Below are 22073 nucleotides of genomic sequence, written 5' to 3' on the forward strand. Positions count from 1 at the left end.
AGATATGTGAAGATTCAATATATCCCCATAAAGAATGTTTATGATACATAGGTGTAAGATACTGAATCTGCCGTTGGAGCATAACAATTGTGACTTGTAAAACAGGGCCCCAAATATTCACTAAATCCATACAGCAAAAAGTTAGAAGGCAAAATTTCCATAACCACTCCACCAGTGTTTTCATGAAAAGCAGAAGTGAGTCCATTTCAAGTCCTGTGCAACTGAAAGAGCTTTGAAAATTTTCTCTTTTTAAAATTGATTTCTCTAGTCCCAAGCAAGGCCCTTAACACTCTCATTACTTTTTCCCCACCCCCACAAAAGATCTGTAGCACAGCCATGCATAGTCAGAAAGCTGACTCCGTCCATTTTAACCATCGCTTTAAAACAAGGCCAAAGGTCATTAAAGGCTGAAATGCTCATTTTGGCAGGCAAGGGCATGACTTGGCTGTTTTAACTACATAGATGCTTCTGCCAAGCTGAAATTGTGTTATTAGCTGTTGAAAGGGAGCAAGAGAGAACATGTTGACCTGTTTGTAGTCCCGGTTATTTGGGATTGATCTGACTTTCTAGCTTGCCCATTGGATGGGATAGAGGCTTTTTAAAAAAAATAATTCTAGGATTTTCTCCAATGGGTTTGTATACTGGCTAGCACAATGGGACCCAACCTGGTTAAGTTGTCTAGGTGATATCACAATATAAATTTTAAATAATAATAATTGATACATCTGATGCAGGAGTACAGATGATATGTGATAAGAGTTTTGGGGCTCCATTCACCTCTGCTCATGCAGGGGTGTGTGTTGCTTGGGTCCCAGAGCGTTCACCCATAAGAAAGGGTAGGCAGTGGTTCTGGCACTGGAAGGCAATTTTAACTGTGACTGGGGCTCCATTAGAGGTTGCCTAGCAATGCAATAAGGGCCTGATCCAAAGACCATTGAAATCCATGGGGGACTTTCCATTCATTTCAGTGGGCATCAGCTCAGGCCCTACATCAGCACATCCAGGAATGCTTCTTCCCTGGCCAGGGCTGCCCAGTTTTGGGGCTACATACCGATCAGTGCTGGGTCTCCGCAATGGAGGAAGAAGGGGGTTGCTCCAGCCTGAACCCAGCCCCGGCCCGAATCTACCGCGGCTTGGGGCAGGGGCACCTATCTCACAGCCCCAGCCCTGGAGCTGCCGCGGCAGGGAGAGGTGCCTCTCCCCACCAGCCCAGGTGCTGCTGCGGGGAGAGAGAGCTGGCGGGAGTCCTCTCTCCTTGCCGTAGCCCTGGGGCAGGCTGCATCCCAAACCCTTCATCCTTGGCCCCATACCAGTGCCTGTACCGCAACCCTCTTCCCCAGTCCTGAGCCCCTCAGCCCCACCCCAGGGCCTGCACCCCAAGCCAGAGCCCTCACACCCCTGCACCCCAACCCTTTGTCCCAGCCCTGAGCCCCCTCCCACACTCTGAACCCCTCGGCCCATTCCCCACCACATGAATTCGTTATGTGCATCAATATGGAGGTGATGTGTGACACATCACCTCCATATTGGTGCACATAACAAAAAAATTTCCACGCACGTGTGGGGAAAATTAGAGGGAACACTGTGAGTGCTTTGCACCACTGTGCTCAGATCTCCATGAACCAGATTTCCACTGCCTATAGCTCTGTGTGCTGAGACCTGGTAGCAGAAGATGAGGAGGGTAGAATCAAGCCTGTACATTGGTTCTACAGCCAGTATCTTGGTATAAAATTAACATAAATTGCTGGCTTCTTGGCTGTACTGTTGTTGTTTTCTGCCTAAATGATAAATGAGAGCTATGTGGTATTTGTTGAGTCTCAGATACTTTTCATTTGGTTCACCATGCCCACTATCCAAGACTTTTGTAGTCCACTGTCAAGCATTGGGACATTTGGGCTGTACAGTCCTGCCAGCTGAAAATAACAATGACAAGCCATTACAGTCATCCTGGTGATTCATGATTTGTTTTGGGAGCGGGGGCTACGTTCCTGTGCTCACCAATGTCAAGTTGGCTGCAGAGTTTTGTTTACCTGTTAGCAAGTCACATGGCTCCAGTATGTGGTTCTGCTCTAATTTTGTTTTGGAACAGTACCACCATAGATCCCGTGGGGCCAGAATTAACATAAATTCTGTACAATTGCATTATGGGGTATATTATATGATATTGCATTATGGGGTATATTATATGAGATAAATAAGGTAAGGACAAGGCTCTTATCTAACAGACCTACAAATAAAACTCTGTTTGTAGCTCTAGGATATTATCTGGCCTTAGAGTGATAACATTATGTCGATCAAATTACTATAAGGGAACACTGGGATAGACAGTCTCACTGATCTGAAGGAAAATTTGAAGTTGTAAATGTTACTTTTCTTTAATTACAGAATCCAGCCCCTGAAAGGCTAGAAGTTCTTGTAAATGTTACATATACTCCCTCTGGAGGTTACAGGCTACTGACCTCTGTACAGTAAATCTTGCAACAGCATTATTCAATCTCATAGTTTTAATTTTTATATTTAAAGATAGATTGTTTTATTAATCTGCTAGATTACGTTTAGGATGGAATTTTCAAAAATGGTCAGCCCTGGCTTAGTTGTAATTCCATTGTCCTCAATGCGAGTTTCACCGTTGACTTCAGTGGGAGCAGAATCGGCTCAATAATGAGCACTTTTCAAAGTCCCATCCTTTTAAGGTTTTTCCTCAAATAAACATATGGCTTGTTTCATAAATATGCATTTGATGCTTCTACAGAGAAGAGGAGCGGAGCAGTTTTGCAGACTTCCTGATACCCACATGATACTGACAGTTCTTTATTTCAACTCCATTCTTAGACCCCAATCCTGCAACTGAATACATGTGGGTAGAACCTGGCACCCATGCATCTCTGTTGTCTCTAATGGGAGGCCACACTGCTTTGAGCATGGATCAGACGTCAATATCAGCCGGAGACGGTCAATTGTAACACTTCCAGATAGGGGCTTATAGTGAGGCAGTGTGGGGTCCCACCACCTCACCGAGGGAAGAACTTCCCCAGATACCAAAGTGGGCGGAGCCCGTGGATCTTGTGCCTGCCCCCCAGAGGTCAAGGTGCAGGACAGGAAGTAGAAAAGCCCAACCCTGGAGCTCAGTTAGGGGACAGCAGCCAGAGAGGCCAGATGCCCGTGGCCTGGCTCCGGCTTGGGAGACCCTGGCAAGCCGCGGCCAACCCGAGGACTGGCTGGACCGGCCAATGCCTGATGCTGACCGACACCCAGAGGAGCAGCCGAGCCTACCCCTCGCCAGCTACCCCGAGGTGCCCATGGTGCAGGAACCCTCTGAGGACACCACTCTGATCCAGGTACCCTATGAGGGGGAGTCCGGAAGTAGCCCAGGGGCAGCAGACCCTAGTCTGGCTGCAGCACTGCCAGAGCCAAATGTCAGTGTGTTGTAGCCAGGTTCCCCACCGACACAACAATGTGTCTTTGGCTGCTGCTAGGGCCCCAGGCTGGGACGCAGTGGAGTGGGAGGACCTGTGTTGCCCCTGCCACCCACCTCATGGGTGGCAGTCTCCCCCTCCCCCTCCCCCTGGTTGCTAGGAGCCTGGGTTTATATTGAACTATTTTGCTTAGCCCCTGCCTAAGGGCCTGAACCCCCGTTTGTTTGTTGCCCCGCCCTGACCCAGGGCCTGGGCTTATATTTACTTGCTTGCGGGACCCAGCCTGAAGGTCTGGGCCATACACTGGGTATTCCCCAACCCAGCAGAGAGTGTAGTGAGGTGGTGTGGTGCCCCACCGAGGGATGAGCCCCAGCTAAATTCCTTACAGGGCTACTTACCACATTGTGGATACTACCATAATGCTATTAACAATGTGCCTTATTTTGTGTGCAACATGCAGGTGGTTACTACATCAAGCATCCCAAGCAGCCTGTGTATCACATAACAGTTTAACTCCTGAAAGCAGAAGAAAAGGAGTGGAGTCAAAGGGTATCTTGTTTTTTCCAAGCCAAATGCTGTTTTCTTAAATCTCTTGCAAATGGAAGACCTCTACTAAAGGGTGAGGATGAAGATTTTTTGTTGTTGTTCATTTTACTTTAAAGATAAGTACAATGCTTTAAAAATCTAACTGCACTTATCAAAAGCAGGAATAAACCACATAATAGACCACCCACTGTTCAGTGTAATTGATGAAGCGGAATGGATAATATACTGTTGTTTCCCACGCTGCCTCTTGCTTTCACCATTTCCATACGTCAGACTTAATCTGAACACATTCATATATAATGATGTCTTTATCTGTGGAGAGAAGCTTTAGAATGAGCAGATTCCTCTTTATTTTTTAATGCTATCCCTATTCTCCTATGTGTGTAGATTTGAGCTGAAACTTAAAGAATCACTAACCCAGGAACCTAACCTATCCTTGCAACAAAGCCCAATGCCAACTCTGTCCACATATCTATTCAAGTAGCAAATAGTCCTGTGGCACCTTATAGACTAACAGACATATTGGAGCATAAGCTTTCACGGGTGAATACCCACTTCACCCACAAAAGCTTATGCTCCAATACGTCTATTAGTCTATAAGATGCCACAGGACTCTTCGCTGCTTTTACAGATCCAAATTAACACTGCTTCCTCTCTGATACTTGATATCTATTTAAGTGACACCATCATAGGACATATTAACATCAGCCATGCCATTAGGGGCTCGTTCACCTGCACATCCACCAATGTGATATATACCATCATGTGCCAGCAATGCCCTTCTGCCATGTACATTGGCCAAACCGGACAGTCTCTATGCAAAAGAATAAACCGACACAAATCTGACATCAGGAATCATAACATTCAAACACCAGTAGGAGAACACTTCAGCCTCTCTAATCACTCAGTGGCAGACTTAAAGGTGGCAATTTTGCAACAGAAAAGCTTCAAAAACAGACTGCAATGAGAAGCTGCTGAACTTGAATTAATATGCAAACTAGATACCATTAACTTAGGTTTGAACAGAGACTGGGAATGGCTCAGTCATTATACTAATTGACTATTTCCCCATGTTAAGTATCCTCACACCTGTGTGTCAACTGTCCAAAATGGGCCACCTTGATTATCACTTAGTTTTTTCCCCCTGCTGATAATAGCTCCTCTTAATTAGCCTTTTACAGTTGGTATGGGTATTTCCACCTTTTCATGTTCTCTGTATGTATAAATATCTTCTTACTATATGTTCCATTCTATGCATCCGATGAAGTGGGCTGTAGCCCATGAAAGCTTATGCTCTAGGGTGCCACAAGTCCTCCTGTTCTTTTTGCTGATACAGACTAACACGGCTGCTACTCTGAAACCCATCATTAAAGGAATCCTGTGTCACAGCTGCTTGCGTTTTGCAAGCCTTGAATGTGGGCATCTTGCCATTAATTAAGCAAAAGTGTGATACAGCAGTAAACTGCTACTGGTGTGAGTCAGAAACATGCAGGATTCTGTAGAACATTATTATATACTGTCTAATTTTGGGATAAAAGGGGCATGTACATGCATGTGTGCTAAATAGTGCAGGGCATGGAATTCAATCTACAGTATGTACTTCAAATATTCAGCTTTAGAGCACTTGCAACAACAGCTTAAGCTGCGTAGCAACTGTAGAATCACAAAAACAATGACATTTTAAAAAAAGAATATTCTCCACTCTAGTTAGTGTTTCTAACGATTAACATTATCCAAGAAGATGCCACCAACTTTTTAATTCCTTCCACTGCCTGTACGGATATAGAACCCGTTACCACAGCTACGATCTCGTAGCGAAGGGTGGATCACAAACACAGGAGGGCAAATCCATCAGTTTTCACACCGTAAACATCCACTTGAGGAAATAGAGATGGTTTATTGACATGTTTTTCTGAACTAAACCTCTGATTTCAAAGATCTTAGTATCCTAAACCTATTGCAAAAATCAGATCCAGGTTTAGTTTTAGCCCATGTGTCTGATCTCCCTTTGAACTTTGGGTTTTCAGTATTGCCCCTGGAATTCATCTCTAGGGTTTCCTTAAGAATTCAAAAATTTCAGCATTTCCATTAGTTAACATACTTTTCTCTCACAGTAAAAATGGTGGAACTGTACTCTAGACTGGAGTGACTTACAAATCTTCATACATTTTTCCCTAAAGAAAATTCACTATTTACACAGAGCAAAAAGTTAATTGAATGTTCCTTTCAAATCTAGGTAAACAATAACAAACTTTAGTTATGGAACTTAGTATGCTAAATATACTAGGGATGATTGAACTGAATTGTTAATTTCCCAACAAGTGCAAACAGCTGTATTTTTACCATATAGATACACCAATATTCATAATGGTTTGTGTCTTTGGCTTGCTTCAGGCACATTTAGAATCAGCAGATATTCTATTTCTGAGTATCGGTGGTAGGACACCTGTGTAAGAATACCCATTTGACTCTGGATGGTGGACTGCGTGCCTCTAAAAGTGAAACCTTGGCCCATCAACTCTAGACTTAAGGAAAACATAGAATAATCTGTAGATATCAATACAGTATGTGTGATGCTCCTTCTCACACCCTATCATTCTGTAAAACATTCCATCCATGAGGATTCCTCCCCCACTCTTTGTTCTGTATTGCTTAGACTGTACTAAACCCCTGGCTCCTTTAGATTGTAAATCCTTCTGTGTAAGGTTCCTCTTGTGTTTGGCACAGGGTAGAGTGCCATGCACACCAGCAATGTTTTATAAATTGTTGTTAATAGTAGTGGTAATAGTTTCTAGTGTTATCAGGCCACTGGCTTTCATTTGTTTTGGTTTTGTTGAGAGAAAAAAGAAAAGGTCACGGCTAATGTCACCTTTGTCTTCACTTCATTGACTAGACCAGGGGTTGGCAACCTGTGGCACGTGTGCCAAAGGTGGTACGCGAGCCAATTTTTTTTACTGGCACACTGCCGCCAGCCGGGGTCCCGGACACCACCCCCACTCAGCCTGCTGCCAGCCTGGGATACCAGCCACCGGCCCTGCTCACCTCGCTGCTGGTCTAGGGTTCCAGCCACCCGGGGTCCTGGCTGCCGGCCCGCTGCCAGTCTGGGGTTCCGTTGGGGTGCCCCATAAATGTAAAATTTACATGCCAGTAATAAAACCTTAAATTAATGAAGACTTGGCGAGCCACTTCTCAAAGGTTGCCAACCCCTGGACTAGACCAATGTATTTCTGATAACTAAGATAAAGAGTTTTAAGCTGGGCAAAATCTGAGAAGCCTGGGTGTCACAGAGGTCACTATTCACCTTTTTGCGGCTTATCTGGGGATTAGCTCTTGACCGGTCTGGCACCTTTGGTTGCCCACCCTGTGGTCCCTCTCTTTCTCTGGACTCTGTTGCTCCCTCTTCCTGGGTTGGCCCTCCAGCCAGGTCACTATAATCCTCCCCTTCTGCAGTAAGAAAAGTCCCTCTGGACAAACTTTCTCAGGTTGCCTTCTGATCCGCTGCCCAGGCTGTACCACTTCCCTGGTAAGGGAACTCAAGCCTGCCCACTACTCCAGGTTCCAGCACAGGAACCCTATGCCCATGGTCCACTCAAGCTCTGATATTGGGCTCTTTCATACCTTTTGTCCCTATCTTCTACCCCTTATCCTGGATTACCACTGGAGTGTCCTCTGCTCCCTGTGGCTACTTCTCCCCTTTTTTTGGATTCTTACCAAAGTCTATAGTCCAAAGCAGGATCCCTAGGGCAACTGTCCCCCTAGACCTTTTCCGTGTACATAGCTGACTCTGCTCCTCTCTAGGAAGTGACTGTAGAGCTGCTCCCTGCAGCCCTCTTTTACCACTATCTTCCTCTCTTTATAGGCCTACCCCATCTCCACCCCCATCTGGGCTTCATCAGCCATTAGGCCTGATCAGTCCTTGGCTCCCCTCCAAGTGCAGCCTATAGGTTAATTGGCCTATTTTACCTGGTCAGACCTTGTCGGGTGGACACTCCAGCATACTTGGAAATAGTGTGACACAGTTGTTTCAACAACATTATAAGTTTTATCACATGATGTAGTTAGGTGATACTGTGCTTAACAGAACATTGTGCCCTATGCTGTGCATTAGAAACTTGACAATAGGTTTCTCATTCAGTTGTAACGTTCACTGATAACAGTAAATGCAGTTGTTACACTTTGAACAACACTTATCTCTTATTTGGATGTAGTTTCATGTATTTTATACTAGTATCTACTGTGCAGTGAGTTCAGATAATCCTAAAGGATAACCACCCCAAACAGTTAATCACTAAAACCTTCTACAGCCAGGGCCAAATAGTTACTTTAGTTCTACTTGAACATAGAAATCAAATAAAGTCTAGCCAATGCTTTGTGCAGTTATGACAAGAATTAACAATCCATTGCATATAAATATCACCTGTAGAAATAGTCACAGATTCAGCAGCCTCTCCTCACCCTCATAAGTGAAGCTCAGCCACCCATGCAGTCAAAAATACCCCATCTGCCCCAGGAACCCAAATTGCGCCGTGCTTCCTAACCTTTTCAGAAGCCTGTGAAAATCATAGCAAGCCTTGACCATCCCTCTCGCGTATTTGCCCGATCTAGTCTTAAAAACTTCCAGTGACGGGATTCCACAACCTCCCTTGGAAGCCTAGTCCAGTGCTGAACTACCCTTATAGTTAAGAAGTTTTCCCTAATATCTAACCTAAATCTCCCTTGCTGCAGATTAAGCAAAGAAATGGGCTTTACAGAGCACTCTAAAACACCCCAGATTTGGGCCGTTTTTCATCATGACTTCCAAAGGTAAAGGCCTCTCATGGAGAATGTCTTGCTATGCCTTTTAAACTGAGGGGGCTCCAAGTGCCCCATTTCATCTCTTCTGTAGAAGTGTAATATGGGGATAGAGGAGATCTTTCAACTAGGCAGGGTTGTACACATGTAGTGAGGGCCAAATTCGGCAGTGACCTTGTCAAGTCACTTCTCCTCTCTGTGCCTCCATCTTCTATCTGACCCTGGCTCTGTCTTGTCTGTTTAGATTCTGAACTCTGCAGGGCAGAGGCTGTCTCTCACTCTGTTTGTAAAATGCCTACCACAGTAGAGTCCAAATCTTAATTGGGGACTCCAGGTGATACTGTAATAATTAATAATGACTTATTGGAGCTCTGGAAGTTCTGATTGGAGCCTGATACTGGAGATCACAGAACGCATTCTGCTGTGTGGTACATTGAGGAAGATGCAAGAGCAACAGGTTCTCCCTTCCTTGTGGAGGAAGGCTGCTGTGATACATTGGCATACTGCTTTTAAATTCTGGACTGAGCTCATCTGTTGGCATTCAGGTCAGCTGATTGTGGTGAATGATTTCTACAGGTGCAAGAAATTAAGTATTTTTTTTTAAATAATTTTGCTTCTAACATACAGAAGTTGCAGGCTCTGAGCACATAACGCACAGGGCAGAGGAGCTACAGATTGACTTTCCTGAAACTCAGTGCAGATACTCTTCAACCTGTTCTCCATTTCATGGTATTAGCTGTTAAGAACAGGGAGGAACAAGTGCAGACAGCTGGTTTTCCAGATAATGCACTTAGCCTTACAGGACCCACTGAACAAAGACAGCACATAATACTGGTTGATTGTTGGGGATTTTTTTTCTGAGCAATTTTATTTATTACACGATTTTAATCTTTTTTTTTTAAAGATGATAACCTTTCATGGGGTGGGGGAGGGAAATGCAAATAAAGTGTCAATTATTGACATCCCATTCCCACTGCTTAAAGTATTATCAAAATCTTGACATAAAAGGCCAAACTTTGGCTGGTCTCTATGCAGGCGCTCAAGGTAGGAATCCTTCCTACATGCTCCCTCAGTCATGGGCCGGCCACAATTGATGTCCTTGTGCTCTGCTGACCATAGGGGCTGCTCCCTGCTGTGCCCCTTGAGATACTTGTCATGCCAAACATGGCAGGGAAGAGGTGAACCTTGGAAAAGTACAATCTGCAATCCCTGCCACAACCAGCCTGCCCTACCACTTCCGCATCCCATTGAGGGTGACTGATATCCCATGGAGCACTAGCCAGGAGCAGCCCATGTGCTCAGGGAAGCAAGGAGACTACAATTGTGGCTGGTTCCCTATAGGCTTGGGGATGGAAGGATGGGATCAGCAGAGTCTTGTACCCCTCTTTAGTACCCAAACAAAGCTAGCTCCCATCTGGCCCTGGCTGTAAAATGCTTTGAAGATAAAAAGTGCTTTGCAAAGATGAAGTCATTAATGTAGAATTCTCCTTTGCATTGTTACAGCATTGCAAACTGTTCCCATTCAGCATTAAAGATTAATTCACTGAACGTAAGGAATTATTTTAAGTTACATGCACTAGCTAGTGATGAAGTTGCCATTGAGGCAAAACAAAGTGAACAGCAGTTTTGCCTGAGTAAGGAATAAGTATGGATCGTTGAGTAGGCGTTAGAACAAGAAGTTATTTTTATATATTATTGTTAAGTTAATTTTATTTGTTATGAATGTATGGACATTTGTGGATCTGATTAATTAGAGAGGACCACAACTTAAAGTGGCAAACTTTCACTGCTCAATTGAACTATATTTTAAGCTGAATAATGGCCCTTGATGTCAAGGCACAGAGTGTGGTGTATTTCCATGCCACACAGCAGCTCACTAGTAACTATTACACTGGTGTCTGAAAGATCAGAAAGGAATGGAAATATCAATAATGCTGATAACGTGAGATTGCTCATGCATTGAAAGATGTTACACAGAGAAATGTATTGCTAAGTCACATTTCAATTCTGCCCTTGAAACTTCCTACATCCCCCATCTCTGTCCCTTGAGTATACTGTCAAGTTATTCAAACTTCAAAAAGAGTATTCTAATTTTAATAGAGAAAGAGACACGAATGTATGCTCTAAGGCTTTTTCCTTTAGTGGCTGCTGTCTCATTTTTGTAGTCAGACTGACATTTACCTTTTAAAGGACACTTTATTCAAAATTACCAAGGTATTCATGGTCAGCTAACTCTTTCATGCAGATTGAAAATAGCTTGGCACATACAGTCAAGCGAGAAAACAGCGTTCTGGAATTCTAGTGCGTTTGTTGGTTGGTTTCCTTCCTCTCTGCATTCTGATAGTAAGCAACTTGTAACAGTTTGGACTGAATTCTGAGGAAGTTATCCTGTTGGATACACTATTGGAATGGGCCAGCAAGGTCTCATACCTCAAAACCACTAATAGTTGCCCGTAACAGGGTCCTCTACCTGCCCCTCTTCCTGGGGTCTGCTAACTGCCCCAAAAAAGCTCAGAGGCTTCCTGTTATATACACACACACTTCTCCCACCACCAATGTTGAGCTATGTACAAGGCTTACAGGGTTAGCTCCCTCCTTTCCAGTCAGCTCACAGCCAGAAGACCACCCGTTCTCCTGGCAGCCCCCTTTCATACTGGCTCCCAGCCCTTATAACTGCTGGCTTATCAGGCCCACAGGTAGAGCCAATCCCCAGGCCAGGCATCATGCCTGTTACACCAGCCCCAATCTATTTCTCTTGATTGGAGCTAGCTGAGCAGGGGCTAATTAGGTGCTTTTGCAGCAGCACCCTGCTACACACCTCCCCCCTTAAGCTGATGCCAGGCCTGGTTTTCCTCAGCCCCGCTTCCCTCAGGCGGGGGGTTTATTCTGGGGATCAGCCCCCTGCCCAGCAGAGCTATCCCTGGGCTCTGTCTCATGGGGTTTTGGCATGCCCCATCCACAAAAGGCGCATTGGGTAGGGGACAGGGCAACCCACAGGTCTACGCTCACCCAGAGGTCTTCACACCAGTCGCATGGTTGGGCCAGCCGCCCCAGACGTTCCCCTTTTCTCTGGTGGGGGAGATGGATCAGAGCCCCCTACCCCAAGTCTGGCCCCAATCTCAGGATTGGGCCCTCTTCTCCTTGGAATTTGGGTCTCCCCACTGATCTTTCTGTACCCTCTTCTCCATCTCAATCTGCAGGATCACCTCCTCTCCCCGGGAAGCCTCATCCCCTCTTTGGTCACTCCTGCAGGATCCCCACCTTGGCTATGTTGTCTAGGAGTCTCAATTTCTTCTCCTGGAGGTTGTGGGGACTCCGCCTTCCCAGGCCCCACCTAGGTATGGGCCTCGTCCCCTGTCTCCAGGACTCTTTCCTGTTTTGGGGGTCTCTTCCTCAGGCCCCCTCTCCCCTTTGGGGAAGGGTTCCAGTCTACCCCCAGGACCACAGGGTAGGCCAACCCCCCTATTATCCCCACCTGCTTCCAGGCAAACCTCCCCTGCACCTCCAGGGGTACCTGGGCTACAGGCCAATACTCCCTATCCCCCTGGATGCATTCCACTAGCATCCTTTCCCCAGAGATAAGCCAATGTGGCTTCACAAAGCACTGCTGTATAAGGGAGTGAGCGGAGGCCATATCCACTAGACCCCTCTGGGTTCCTCCCACTACTTGTCTACCGGCTTCACCCTGGGGTGCTCACAGGTTTTCCTACTCCCCCTCTGTGTCCCACGGGGCCCAATGCTCTCTCAGCAGGAAGTCTGCCTCTGCATGCTCTTCTGTTCTTTGTACGGCGGCTTCTAGGATGGCCGGCTGATGTTGCCAAACCCCCACACTATCAGGTAGACACTGTACAAACTGTTCAGGAACCACTTGGTCCATTATCTGCAGCACAGTGTGGGCAGTGGGCCTCAACCACCACGTTGCCCAGTGCATTAACTTTTGGGCAAAGGCTGGGGGCCACGCAGCCCCCACCCACCGGGCTGGCCAAAACTTTTGCCGATATTTCTCAGCCGAAAGCCCTAGATGGTTGAAGATCGCTGCCTTCACTGCATCATAGTCCCTAGCTTGGGCATCCGTCAGGGCCTCATACGCTGCCTGCGCCTCCCCAGCCAGATAGGGGGCCAGCCGCAGGGCCCAGGTTGGCTGGTCACATCCTGCGCCCAGGGCCACCCGGTCGAAGGTGCCCAAAAAGGCATCAGGGTCATCGGCTGGGGCCATCTTACAAAGACTGAGGCCCGGGCGCCCTTTCCCCCTGCAGGACTCACCAACTTCTGCAAGAGCTGCTGCTGCACCCTCGACTGCTCCTTAATAAAGTCCTGTAAGGCCCTTTGCTGCTCTGCCTGCCACGCGAGTAGAGCTTGCCTCTCCACCTGCTGGGACTGCTGGAATGCCTGAAGTGCTTTCTGCATCTCTCCATGTTGTTCCGTGAGCCACTGCAGGGTGCCTTCCATTGCCAGGTCACCAGACTGTCTCTGGCCTCAGATCCCAGAGAAGCCCCCACATGTAAAGGGTCCTCTACCCGCCCCTCTTCCTGGGGCCCGCTGACTGCCCCAGTAAAGCTCAGAGAGATTTCCTGTTATGCAGCACCCGTGGCTTTATTTGCACTCCGAGTTCCTTCCCAACTCTGAACTCTAGGGTACAGATGTGGGGACCTGCATGAAAGACTTCCTAAGCTTTCTCTTACCAGCTTAGAGTAAAAACTTCTCCAAGGTACAAACTTTTCCTTGTCCTTGAACAGTATGCTACCACCACCAAGCGTGTTAAACAAAGAACAGGGAAAGAGCCCACTTGGAGACATCTTCCCCCAAAATATCCCCCCAAGCCCTCCACACCCCCTTTCCCGGGGAGGTGTGAGAATAATATCCTAACCAATTTGTTACAAAAGCAAAGACCCAAACCCCTGGATCTTGGGGCAATGGAAAAATCAGTCAGGTTCTTAAAAGAAGGGTTTTATTTAAAGGAAAAAAAAAAGTAAAAACCTCTGTCTGTAAAATCAGGATGGAAAATACTTTACAGCATATTCAGATTCAACAAACAGAGGATTCCCCTCTGGGCAAAACCTTAAAGTTACAGAAAACAGGAATAAACCTCCATCTTAACACAGGGAAAATTCATATAAAACAAGAGAAAGTAATCCACCTTGCCTGGTTTACCTATACTGGTTGCAATATCAGAGACTTGGATTAGGATGGGTTGGAGAAGATGGATTTCTGTCCAGCCTCTCTCAGTCCCAAGAGAGAACAAACACACAAACAAAGAGCACAAACAAAAGCCTTTCCCCCAAGATTTGAAAGTATCTTGTTCCCTTATTGGTCCTTTGGTGCCAGGTGCCAGCCAGGTTAGCTGAGCTTCTTAACCCTTTACAGGTAACAGGATGTTGCCTCTGGCCAGGAAGGATTTTATAGCACTGTATACAGAAAGGTGGTTACCCTTCCCTTTATATTTATGAGATACACACAGTTCTCCCACAACCAATGCTGAGCTATGTACAAGACCTCCTTCCCAAGCAATCAGCTCACAGCCAGAAGACCACCCATTCTCCTGGCAGCCTCCTTTCATACTGGCTCCCAGCCCTTATAACTGCTGGCTTGTAAGGCCCGCAGGTAGAGCCAATCCCCAGGCCAGGCATCATGCCTGTTACACCAGCCCCAATCTATTTCTCTTGATTGGAGCTGGCTGAGTAGGGGCTAATTAGGTGCTTTTGCAGAAGCACCCTGCTACACTGCCCTGGAGAAATGACATTGTCCTTACATGATCTGTTACAATCTGTTTCCTTAGCTGGATTTTCAGTGTTTCAGCACTCATGGCTATATGGGGAAAACACACTGCCCAGACACTATCTGCTTCCTACTTATGCTTAGAGGGATTTTCAGTATTTCTTGACTCTTGTTTATAGTGAAGAGGCATCAGGGCAGTCTATGAAGGGTTTTCCCTCACCATTCTTCCATCTCATACCCAGCTACCCTACGCAGGGCATGCTTCATATTGCTTCGCTCCAAACTCTCATCTTCCTCTACATCAGAGAGCTACTATAAGACTGCGAGGTGCTGCTGCCACTGATATAAAAGTTACTAGGCTGTGATAATATCGCAGGTAGAAATCTGATCCAGCCTCAGGGGAAAAGAGGGAAACCATAATAAAACAAATAGAGCCTGCCTTGATAAGGACTAGCTGCTTGACATTTTAGCTGAAGAACAGCAAAAGTTACCTATTTGAGCTACAAGTCAAATAACATAGTTGCTGTAACTTTTCTATCCCTCGGGCAATGTTTCACAGCCTTTTCAAACAGCAGCCTATTTGTCTATACATACACAAAGAGACAGAGTGGGTGAATGAATGTTGATGATTCTTGTAGGAGAAATTCTGCAGACTGTATAGAGACAGCAGGCAAAATTTGGCCCTCTTTTATACCAGTCCATCCCAACCCTTTTGGTCTCATCCTTATTAAACGCGATGGAGCTTTTCCAAAAGGGAATGGCTCTAAGGGCCCTTCCACCTGGGTTGGAGGATGGGAGCATCTATATAGCAGTGGGTCTTCTGGCCCATCTGTGCCCCATGCCATCCGCCCAGGGAGCTTGTACAGTGAAATTCCTAGGGGAGACTGGATTCATTACAATATTTATTTACAGGAAAGAAAAGAAAAAGTTTCAATAGCTTTCAGTTATTTTTTAAAAAAAATTGTTTACAGCTCAATTAAAAGGCATTTACAGCTTAGCTAGGTTTCACTAAGAGTGGTTACCTTAGTTTCCATAGTGGCATTCCACTTCCAGCGTAGGTGCAATCAGTGACTGTGATTACACCAGTCTACTCTCTAAAGTTTCTGATAGGCATCCATGTTGCGCAAGTGTTTCAAGCTACTAGGCTCTTTGGGGTAGGTTGTGCCATTATGGTACTGGCTCCCATTGGGGTGGCACAGAGTTGCCCTTTCACAGAAGCAAAATCCCCTCCAGCTCGCTGGCACAGAGAAGTGTATGCATGCTGTGCCACTTTGTTCCCACCTGTACAGCAGGACAGCCCTGCAAGCCACTTCTGAGACAGCCACTCTCCCTGCTCCCTATAACCCAAGGACCTCTTAAAGCCAAGTGGCAAAGAGTTACAGAAATCTTGTGAATCTGGTGTGTACATCCTAGTTCACCAGAGAATGTCATGTGAGTTCTCAAATGAAAGCCGGTGTCACACTGGTTATTAATAGCATTGTGAAATGTACGTACAGATACTGTGTAAGGAGTTATGTGTTCATAGTGAAAAATATATTCTTAGAGGCTGTATCAAGGTATTTTGTCACCAGCAGAGGTGAAAAAGAGGTTTTCTGTCAGACAAGAGATGTTTATTCATCCTTCTCTCTGTCAGGATGTAAATTAAGCACTGTAATGGATGCCCATTCACATACAAAGCCAATGAAGAGATGTGAAGTCATCAGAGGAAGCAGCACACAGGGAAAAACAAGCATCATTTGCATCATTTTCCTGTCCATGTGCAAAGACAGTGAAATTTGGGGATATATCTAGGAGACAAAGGAGACCCCCCCACCATCCTGCACCCAGGAAGTAAATGGACAGTGAATTTACATTCATGAAAATGGGATCTCAGCCAGCCTTGGATGAAACCAGTGAAATGGACATTGGGGGTGACCTAAGCTTTGTTAGTCAGGAGGTTACTATGTTAGTTAGTTTCTAGAAAGCATGTTATGATTTTGTTTTATATGTAACCCTTTGTTTTCAGTATCTGTGTTCACTATCTCTTGAATCTGTATTCACTATCTCTTGAATCCCTAGTTTTTGATAATAAACTTATTCTTGTTTTCCCTATAACTATATCCCAGTGCTGTGGTAGAAAGCAAAGTGCTGCTCCTGAGCTGAATTGTACAAGCTGGTGTGTACACTGTTCCTTTGGGGAGAGCAGACCTGGAATTTATGTGCATAGCCAGTGTCAGGGGCTGGATATCAAAGGGGAGTGCTTCAAAGGGACTCAGGGACTGGGGTGAACCTGTTGTTAACCTGCAAGGCAAAGTAAGGGCTGGCATAGCTCAGAGGTGAGTGCTTGAGTAGCTAATAGGTTGGTGGTGTTAGGGAGCTGACATCCAACCAAGCACAAGCAAGTCTCCCTCATGCTGGAGGCAGCAAGGGGTAATATGGTGACTCACAGTCCTGGATGCCCTGAGACCCATCACAGTCTCCCACCTCTTTGCTCCCTTGGGGGCACTAGGAGGAAGTGGACCCTGGACTCCCTTTAGCACTTTTATTGTGCCCAGCCATTCTACAGGTTTAATAGGGGGAGAGAGAGCTCCCTGTAGGTTTTGCCTTCCATGTATAAGTATGCTAGGGCTAGGAACACACTCTGGCCCTTTGTGTTGGCTAAAATTGACTATATTTTCCCATTTATTTCTAATCCAATGCCATTGGGTTGTTTGTTTGCTTGGTATCTGTAGCTGTGCGTATCCACTAGGGATGTGAGGAAAACTTTTTTTTTTTTTTTAATTTGATGTTGTTAGAATCCCAAAGAGTAGCCACCAGCAGCCAGGTAGAAATTCATTTCAGTGTAAACGTCTCTGAAGGGCCTATGAATGACTGAAGACTCAAGTTAAAGACTTAGATAGGGTTTGAGTGGGGTAGAGGGCTTGGCAAGGCTGTCTGCACTGAGACTAATTTAATTGTCAGTGAACAATAAAAATGAGTGATTATTGTAGGATATGGCAGACATTTAGTGAGGCGTGTATAAAAAAATAGGCCTTCCACAGCAAGGAATCCATTAACAATCTGTGCAAGTGCCGTCAATGCCAAAGAGCTGCAGCTAGTGAAGCAGGACACTGAGATTCCTCTTAGCTCTGTGCCAACAGCTTCCTATCATTGCTTGTTTGGGTTGGTGGGTAAAGGAAGAGAGGATTAAAAGTTTTTGTCTTAAGTTCCATGGTTCTTCATTGTGCAGAAAAATATAGAAACACTGGGCTGTCGGAGCCCTCTCTGCAGATATGAAATAGCCCAGGTTAAAAAGTGTCTGCTAGAGACTATTGACTCAGCAATTGATCTGGCTGGAAAATGCCAGTTCAATTAAATTGACATGTTCTGCATGAATCTGTCAATTTCATCATCTCTATCAATGGAAACCAGGCAGGTTTCTCAGGGATACCATGTAGGTTTCCTTCTGGCTCACCTGCCTCTATGCAGAGCTGGAAGCCTTGGACCATTGGCTCGAGCCAGGGCTCTCAGGGCTTCTATGCTTCCCATTCTGTGGTAGCCTCCCAGAGCTGACAAGCTTCGGACTACATGGCAGGAAGCCTGGAAGCAGAGCTGCCAGGTCTCTGGGCAGCTTGGAGAGCCTCTTAATTTTTCAATTCAAAAAGTCAAACTGAAATGTCATTGTGATTTTTTTAACATGAATTTTTAGAATTCCTACTCTGTGTGAAAATTTGCGGTTTTGTTCTAATGTGGAACAAAATCAAACAAACAAAAGAATAAAAATGGAATTTCCTGCAGAACAGGAATTCCAGATTCTGATCAGCCCTACTTAGCAGCTACCTCCGCACCGACAGCAGATACCATAGATGCTAGAGGCCCCTCCCCAGAGATATGGAGCTCAATGCAAAAGGAACAAAATGAGTTGCAGCCCTGTTGAAAGCCAGAAAATGCATGGCCGAAAGAAGAACATGAGCTGCATCCACTTTCCCAGTGACAAGCAGAGAGCTTCAGGACCAGAGAGAACATGAGGATCTGCAGTTTCATCCTTGCCAGCAGCTGTAGCCATTAGAGCCAGAGTGCATCTGAAAACTGAGAAGCACAGAGAAGGATTATTTTTTTGAAAGAAGAACTATCTGGGACCCATATAGCTTCCTGGAGGTGCTCAGGTGACATGGTGATGAGCAAGATATAAATACCTAGACAAGCGGCCAACCATTCTTAGCCCTAGTTCATTGACACAACAAAGTATAACAATGCTAAAAGTGCCACTGGAAAGCCAGTGGAACCAAGTTGGAGCTCTTGGACCCCAGTGATGGACATGCTTTATAAAACGACCCAATGACTAGCCACTTGAAAGGTTTGGAAGATCTGAGCCATTTTCTCAAACTGGTAAAGGAAAGCAGAATGAGGAAAGATCTTCTCCTAAAGTTCTTCTTTTTGGACAGTCCCCTGCTGCTTTCCATCAGCAATGGGATCAGAGGGGAAATGCATAGACTATAAATATCTAGATCACAAGTTTTCTGTCTAATGTCCCCCTCTCCCTGCAAATTGGTTATGTTGATGGGCGGAACCCCAGGCTCCTCTGAAAATGTTCTCCTAAATACTTTGCAATTGCCAGTCATAGTCTGAGAGGACTCAGGATCTCAGGTTCATCACAAGCAGAGGGCAGCTTGTGCTGATGGATTTTGGCTGGGGGCTCAGAAAAGGAGTATCACCTCCATGGCGAGGAAGACCCATCTGTGCAACAGCACACTGCAGGTATGATGCGAGATTCCAGCTTTATGTGTGGGGAGGGCTGAGGGCAAGGTGGGATCTGCTGGATTCTTCCTCTCCTAACCTAGAACATAGGTACTGCAGGCTGTCAGCACTTAACTTGTGCTGCCCGACGTTTGTGCTATCGAACTCCGCTGAGGGGAGACCTGGGAACAGCAGCAGGCAGAGGAGCCCTTGGCATATGGGCTGATACAACATCTCAGCATGACTAGTGCACACACTCCCACAGGATGGGACTCTGTGCATACATTAGTGAGGAGATTTTACAGGCTTTAAGGAATAAGGGTGGTTTTAGTATAGATTTGGGGAAGGTGAATTACATCCTAAATGATATCAGGCTCTTAAAAGAAGTCAGCACTGATGAGCAGAAGCCCAGAACAGTCACCAGGGTAGAATGTGCAGTTGGCTTTGGCATATATTTGGGAGTCCTGTTAAGAGAAAAGGAAAGTAGGTGTGTGGCACAAAACGCCTAAATATTTATTTTGTAGCCCACTAAATTCCATTTTGTTAGCTACTAATTTGCACTGAGATCTTTTTGCTGTAGAGCCAGGGAATCCAGCAGACTGAGAGAAATTATTATTGAAAAGACCCCTAGATTTTCAGACAGAACTAACAGTGTGGATTGAAGCATTAATCTAACAGTCAATCAGCTTTCCCAGAAATTTCTCTGTGTTGTAAATGCAGTAACATGAGAAGTTCTATATTCTTCCTGACTGACAAAGGAAAGTTGCCAGTATGCTGTAATACTGAATGCTGGAAAGGGTACAAGTTGAAAAAGACACTTATGAAATATTCTTTTACAAGTGTTAAAAAAAATCACTCAGTCACAAAGTACTTTTTTTGCATGAAACATTAGCTTCTGTTGAGCATTAGTCTCGGCAGAACTTAATGAGCCTCCTTTCAGACCACAATGTTCCTATGATTAGATGAGCCATGTGCATTAATTATAGTCTGATTCTAATATAACCCAATCCATTATAACATGAGATTAGCTTTTATTCTTTTAGCAAGTCCTGACTCATAAGTAGAGCACGTCAGTATACTGGAACTCTGCATGCTTAGCACTTAATACAAGAGGTGACTGTTTACGTGACTAGGGTGATGTGTGGTGTACTGTACAGTATCTGTACTGTAACTGTTGGTTTCTTATGATTTTGCGCATTGGAAAAAACCTTTACCTTCTCCCATAAAGACAGACTATATTATGATCAAAGGGGCGTTACCGTACAGAAGAGTTCAGAACCTTTTTCATTGCTCAAGCCCTAATTGTTGGAAGTATTTTGAAAGAAAGAAAGAAGCAATTGTGTAAGATAATACAAAATGCACTGCCCCCCCTTCCTGTTAGTTCAGGTTTTAAAGCAAAAATAAACTTTAAGGTGTATCCTCAACTGGTGTATATACACATAGTTCTACTGACTTCCGTGGAGCTATACCAATTTACAGCAGCCGAGGATCTGAACCAGTGTTTAAGGTGCTTTAGCCTACAATACTTTGGTTAGCTGTAAAACTTTCTGAGAGGCCTACTGCAAATCTCATTCTTATGATAATACAAAGACTTGGACAATACACCCTGGGGCATATCCTCAGCTGGCACAGGCAAGGGAGCGATGGCAGTTTACACCACCCTGATTTATTTTTTTAAGGGCCACATCCTGACCATGCCAATACATGGACGTAGTATGAGACCACAGCCCCCTGTCTCCATGAAGTAGTAAGTGGCTCAAGAGCGAAGAGGAACCCAGACACAGAGACCACTGAACTGTTCTGCAGCTGCACCTCCACCCCCCATCCTACCCTCAGAAATGCAGTCCATGACCCACTGGAGTTACTGGAAGTCTTTCCGCTGACTTCAATGAGCTTTGAATAGACCGTAGTCCTCTTGGATGGCATTGCAGCACCACATAATGATATTTTTCATAAGTTTGAAATCCCAGAACTCACAGTCCTGACTCTTTCATTCTTCAGGCAAGGCTCTCAGTGAGCCAGAGTCAAATGGTGTTTTGCCTGAGAAAGGAATAATGCAGGCTTAGACGATATGCCCCCTAATTATATTTTCCTCACTTTTTTATTTTTAATAATACCTTGAAACTGGAACCTGTTTCTTTAATTACCTCTATGTCCATCACCCTTTATTTTGTTTAAAGTAATCTTGTAGCTACCTGAAAGGTCAGACATGTAAGGAAATAAGTTTTGTCAGGTTGCAGGTTTAACCATTGCAACAGTCTCCCTTTAAGTAGCATCAATTGTGGGAGCTACAAAATGGCTGGAAAAACTTCTTGTTGCACTGAAAACATGTAGATTCCATAACACAGCGGTTTATTTTCCCCATAATGCACGTAAGCAACTCCCATTAACTTTGATGAGTGTCACAGCATGTACAAACAGGAGAGTAAGCTTCTTTGCTGCTTGATTCCTGATACTCAAAGTCTTGGTCTTAATCATCAAAGTCTTTAATAAATTGGCCCCAGCTACCTAAGAAAACACCTCCCCTACAATTATGTTCTTTCTCGACAGCTATAGCTGAGAAACTGTGGACGTTGAGAATAGAACATGGGAAAGTAGGAGACAGAACTTTCTCAACAGCTGGCCCATGCTGTCAAGTGCACCGCATACCACCAGAGGAAAATAAAAATGACCACAGCCCTGCCTGCTTCAAGAGCAAAATGTCAACCTCACTTCCGTATCTGAGTGTTCCCACAGGCACAAGAATTAAAAACACCACTACAGAATGTGTAGAAGGCAGAAGGAGGCAGGGGACAGAGAAAGGGCCAGAATGGAGAGAGAGAAAAGAAAGGGGGAATAAAAGGTCACAACTGCTTTCAGAGTAATAGGGAGAAAACCTGACGTACTACATTTCTAATATTCATTCTGACG

This window comes from Lepidochelys olivacea (assembly GCF_965140295.1).
Source record: "Lepidochelys olivacea isolate rLepOli2 genome assembly, chromosome: 2".
Taxonomy (NCBI): Eukaryota; Metazoa; Chordata; order Testudines; family Cheloniidae; genus Lepidochelys; species Lepidochelys olivacea.